This window comes from Danio rerio, chromosome 6 (genome assembly GCF_049306965.1).
Source record: "Danio rerio strain Tuebingen ecotype United States chromosome 6, GRCz12tu, whole genome shotgun sequence".
Taxonomy (NCBI): Eukaryota; Metazoa; Chordata; class Actinopteri; order Cypriniformes; family Danionidae; genus Danio; species Danio rerio.
In genome coordinates this window covers 21,654,564-21,660,645 of record NC_133181.1, presented here as the reverse complement: position 1 = coordinate 21,660,645, position 6,082 = coordinate 21,654,564, and the positions used below count along the sequence as shown (strand labels likewise).

At 34.1% G+C, this 6,082-nt stretch overlaps 1 long non-coding RNA gene across 2 annotated transcripts; it reads left to right on the top strand.

Moving 5' to 3' along the window:
- Positions 1-1,095: 1,095 nt before the first annotated feature.
- Positions 1,096-5,265, top strand: LOC137490195 (uncharacterized). 2 transcript variants are annotated; one of them, XR_012382220.1, is made up of 5 exons: positions 1,096-1,150; positions 2,386-2,491; positions 2,616-2,682; positions 3,976-4,160; positions 4,321-5,265. It is a non-coding gene; the product is annotated as an uncharacterized lncRNA (long non-coding RNA). The 2 variants fall into 2 exon arrangements; XR_011009579.2 differs by lacking the exon at positions 4,321-5,265 and having other exon boundaries at positions 2,616-2,686; positions 3,976-4,109.
- Positions 5,266-6,082: the final 817 nt, after the last annotated feature.

The following is a 6,082-nucleotide window of genomic DNA, read 5'->3' as shown; positions in this document are numbered from 1 at the left end:
GGAAGGGTGGTACCATTTAGACACTCAGGAATGCTTTTAACTACTGTGAAACTACCGTGTACTTACACTGAAAATACACAAAATCTGCCCTCTTAAAATACAGTGAGGAACCGTTGTTGATACACAAGAACTACCGTGTACTTACAATAAAAATACACAAAATCTGCCCTCTTAAAATACAGTGAGGAACCGTTGTTGATACACAGGAACTATTGTGTACTTACAATAAAAATACACTAAATCTGCCCTCTTAAAATACAGTGAGGAACCATTGTTGATACACAGGAACTATCGTGTACTTACAATGAAAATACACTAAATCTGCCCTTTTAAAATACAGTGAGGAACCGTTGTTGATACACAGGAACTATCGTGTACTTACAATAAAAATACACTAAATCTGCCCTCTTAAAATACAGTGAGGAACCGTTGTTGATACACAGGAACTATTGTGTACTTACAATGAAAATACACTAAATCTGCCCTCTTAAAATACAGTGAGGAACCGTTGTTGATACACAGGAACTACCGTCCCAGATAGCAGGCAGTAATCGGCCCGAGCTCGGCTGCCCTCCGGCGCCTCCGGCTTCGACTCGGCATCGGCGAGTGTTATCCGGGCCGAGTGCGGCCCGCAGCTCGCTCGCGCACATGCGGCTGTGATGCGGCTGTAAAGCACTGGCCCGATTCCGGTCAACCATATGGCAACCGATTAAGGCTGATGGCAACCAATTAAGTTCTTATTTTATCTAGTAATCTGTTAGCTCCACGTTTAATGATAATTTGAGAAAATATTCATGGTACGATAGCAAAAAAAAAAAAAAAAAAAAGAATATTTAGTGTGGATGATCGCAATGTTTAGACGCAAACAAAACAATATTATTTATAAATAGATTATACATGTCATCTAGAGAAAAACTATGTAAAATTCGCTTATTTTTGAGATAGCACGCTACTGTGCTGACTGTTTTTGTTTTAAAGCAGAAGTTGGTTTCATAATAAACACATGCGTGACTAAACTCATGATCCACACTCCAATCCAGACGGTGGCGGTAATGCTCCAAAAAGCTGGTTGTCAACCACCATGGCACGAAGATCACAAGAAGAAAAAGTTTGGTTTTTTAAATATTTCATGTGGATTCCGGTCAGAAAGGTAAGCTTTTTACTGCTTGTGTACTGTATAATTAGCGAATTTAGAGCTTAAAACATTTCCACGGTGTTTGGTTGTAACAGCGTTTAGTAATTTACAACAGTTTGATACGAAATGTAACTTGCTTTAAGAAACACGACTGGAGCTAATGTATGCTAACGCTAACAGTTACAAACACGTCTGAAAGTTCCTTTTCCTTTAACACAATGTTAGATTGTAACGTGTGTAGTAACTGAAAACTATTTTAATTATTTTAAAGAAACATGAAACGAATTTGTGTGTATGCTAACTTTGCGTTAAAGAAAGTTTCTGTAGACGAATCCATTATCATGGCAAAACGTGTTTTTTCCTGATTTAACATTATAAAGTACCGTGGATGTTGAAAAAATCATTGTACAGGCGTTTACTTATCCAACAGTATTAATTCTGTGATTGTGTAAATAAAAACTAATCGTTTTGGATTAATAAAATATTATTGTTTATCTTGTTTATGCAGTTAGGCACGAAAAGTGATGGAAACTCGACTGTTTACTATTCTCTTTAAATTATCCAAGAGAAATATATTACTATGCACTTTAATTCATATGTGTTAGCCTATGTGAATCAATTATATCTTTTGCTCAAGCTGTAATGGTCAGTTAATGTAAAACTGAACGTCTTAAAGCAGATTTTGATGTTTTTTTTTTTATGTTATTGACAGTGATAAATTCTGATTTAAATGAATGGGTAACAATATTTGTTGGTTAAGTCTTGTTGTTCTTGTTTAACAAAGGTTAGTGAGATCATTTTGCAGAACATCACGACCAAAGAAGTCAATAGCACACTCTTTTGAACGTGAATAGGCATGTTATAGTTGTGTGCTAAAAGTCCATTATAAGCTGTAAACTGCTGATACATTTTCAACATAGATTGAGCTTTTCAGACATTACATTACTAATTGCTTCACAAACAGCTGAAATGGTTTATTGTTATTGGCTATCATCATCAAACATTTTTCACAACGGTAGGTTAATCTTCATGGGTACAGAATAATGCATGTGCTTGACCATCTTACAAATCTATGTCTCAGATTCATAAGGCTGTCACTCTGCATGAATCTCCGAATAAATCTTGTGCAACCTTCTGTGTACTGATTATTTACACTATATGTATTATATGCATTAATTAACTTTGATAGTATTTCAGGATTTGAACTTTTCTTTACGGGAGGTTAACAACAATGTGATGTTTTATTATAGATGCATATGAGGAAGCTCGACTCAAACATCCACACACAACTGTGATTTCTGACTGGTAGACAGATGAGGACGATGATTGCCTGTCATACATCTAAAGACAGAACAGGTTTGTTTGCAATTATTTTAAACACATACTGTCAACATTATGTCATTGATCTATTACAACCTGTGAGTTTTGCCCTGGCACTATACTAAAGTGATGTTTTGTTTTGTAAATGTATCTGATTAAGGGACAGTATAGACACATCTATACCGTGATGAAGAAAAATTACTTGGAACAAAGAGGCTGGATAAAAGGCAGGTATGAAGATTTCAGAAATCAAGGCAGCACCACAAGTACCATCACCATCAATGACTATGGCAGAAATCTTAAGACCCCCATCAAGATGCACAGATACTGTACATTCCAGTACACCAGGCGTGTCCAAACTACGGCCCGCGGGCCATCTGCGGCCCGCGAGGCTTTTTATAAATATCAATAGAATCTGGCCCGCTATACAAAAATGAACGTAATTCAATAAATAACCACCGGGTGTCGCTATTACATGCATTCAATTAAGCAGCAGTTCTTGTTATGATCTATCTATCTATCTGTCTGTCTGTCTGTCTGTCTATCTATCTATCTATCTATCTGTCTGTCTGTCTATCTACACACAGTTGAAGTCTGAATTATTAGCCCCTCATTGATTTATTTCTTCTTTTTTAAATATTTCCCAAATGATGTTTAACAGAGCAAGAACATTTTTACAGTATGTCTGATAATATTTTTTCTTTTGGAGAAAGACTTATGTTTTATTTCGGCTAGAATAAAAAGCGGTTTAAATTTTTTCATGAACCATTTTAAGGTCAAAATTATTAGCCCCTTAAGTCTTCAGAACAAACCATTGTTATAAAATATCTTGCCTAATTACCTTAACTTGACTAGTTAACTTGATTAACCTAGTTAAGTCTTTAAATGTCACTTTAAGCTGTATAGAAGTGTCTTAAAAATATCTAGTCAAATATTATTTACTGTCATCATGGCAAAGATAAAATAAATCAGATATTAGAAATGAGTTACTAAAACTAATATGTTTAGAAATGTGTGGAAAAAATGTTTAACTCTCCGTTAAACAGAAATTGGGGAAAAAATAAACGGTGGCTAATAATTTAGGGGGGCTAACAATTCTGACTTCAACTGTATATATATATATATATATATATATATATATATATATATATATATATATATATATATATATATGTATATACATGTGTCTGTGTGATGTATGTAAAATTTGGCCCGCGACAACGTTTGTTTTTTTGCATCTGGCCCTCAGCCCAAAAAGTTTGGACACTCCTGCAGTACACGTATGAACATTTACAGTCTTTGTTCTAGTGCAGTTTGAGATCAAGACAGAACTTATTGCATCTCGTGATGTCTTTGTAAGAATTGAAGACATAACTAAATTTGTTAAGGTTTAATGCAGCTAGAAAGTAAAGATCAACTAGAGAATATCAGCAGTGTCTAACCCACTGTTGTATTTACAGAAGTTGTATGAGAATAAGCTACAGGTTGATTTATACTAATCTGTTATTTTTCTTTTTTAGCACGACTGACTGAAGTTTTAAAATCATGCAACGTCATAAAGCAGCAGCTGGGCCTGATTCTCACAAAACCAAAACAGACGTGATGAAATTCCAGATGTGAACACATTTGACCTTCCTTTGGCCAATTTGATTTGGAAAAGCTTGAAAATCAATTAAAGGAGCAGCCTGAACAAATGAAGAAACTGGTAGGTTCAAGCTCTTGCTAATTTCAAAGTGTTTTAAGTTTATTTGTTTTTTTTGATAGTTTTTTTGCTTCGTAGGTAGCCTACTTTTTTCCTAATTTTTTCTTTTTTTTTACATTAGTACTTGTTCACTACTAATTATCTGTTTATCTTTTAATCACAGATGGAGTGAGGACAAATGTCCTTACCACGCCACTGATAAAGAAGTGGAAAAATGCATTACAAGGTAGCTACAACTTGCCCCTGACAGGGATGGAGGAAGAAAGAAGAGAAAGCTAATGTGTCAAATGTCTACATCACTATTTTGTTTTATTTTTTAAACAACATTTTAAGTGTATTAGGATGTTCCCTGATACTTGAACAATTTGTTTCTTTAATTTGCATTTATATATATATATATGTATATGTATATATATGTGTGTGTGTATATATGTATGGTATGTGTATGTATGTGTGCGCGCCAAATTCTGAAGAAACATCTTGATACATTTTTAATAAATGTAATACAAATAAAATTATAAATATAAAATTGCACAAGACGTGTATATATATGAAATGTATAATCATCTCACTCATGTCTTGCTGTTTGTGCAATTGATTTTGTTCAAGTTTATTTTAAAAAAAAAGTTTGACTTTATACTTCTGCAATTATATATATATATATATATATATATATATATATATATATATATATATATATATATTTGTTTGTTTATTATTATTTTAATGTTTTATTAAAAAATGTTTCAAGATGTTTCTGCAGAATTCTGCAGTACTTTTTACAAGTTTGACTTGGATATTTTACTGATTGTCATTGGTATTTTTAAGATGTTTCTTGCTATATCTTAAATTGGTTTCTATATTTAGGTTTATATAAAATTTAGCTGTTTTTTACATATTTTTAATTGAAGTCTGTTGGGAAAACAGGGTTGTTTTTAAAAAACATCTGTGTTTGTGTGTAATTTTTAGATTTTATGTTTAAATCTTTCTGTGTCTTTATTGTGTTGTTTTATTGTTGTTTTTATATTGATATTCTTGTGCACTACAAAATTATTTATAAAATTTTAGTACTATTTTTTTCATGCAATCAATAAATGTTTAACATTTATTTATTTTGTCATTTGTCTGATTATTTTCGTTACAGAATATGTATGCAGTTTGCACTTTATTCAAAGGTTAAACGCAGTGCTTACACTTTGTGTTTACATTATAGCCTGTGTTTGCTTTTATATAAATTCAAATGGTTGTAATACCATATATCAAGTACCAATGTAATACCAAAAGGTTTTATAAGGTGTATAAATACGGAGTCGCGCCAGCTCAGGGCCGCAGCGCACATTACCCTCGCGCCGATTCCGGCGCGGATGCGCAGCTTCGGCTCGCTTACGGCCGCCGCATCTGGCCCGCTTGATTCGGGCCGGAATCGGGCAGTGAGTCCACAGGCATCCGGCCCGAGTCCGGCAGCCGAAGTTGGGCCGAGGGGTTAGTCTCCGGCAGGCGACAATCTTGCCGGAACTGGCCCGAGTGTATTTTGCTATCTGGGGTGTACTTACAATAAAAATACACAAAATCTGCCCTCTTAAAATACAGTGAGGAACCATTGTTGATATACAGGAGCTATCGTGTACTTACAATGAAAATACACTAAATCTACCCTTTTAAAATACAGTGAGGAACCATTGTTGATACACAGGAACTATCGTGTACTTACAATAAAAATACACTAAATCTGCCCTCTTAAAATACAGTGAGGAACCGTTGTTGATACACAGAAACTACCGTGTACTTACAATGAAAATACACTTAATCTGCCCTCTTAAAATACAGTGAGAAACCATTGTTGATACACAGGAACTATTGTGTACTTACAATGAAAATACACTAAATCTGCCCTCTTAAAATACAGTGAGGAACCGTTGTTGATA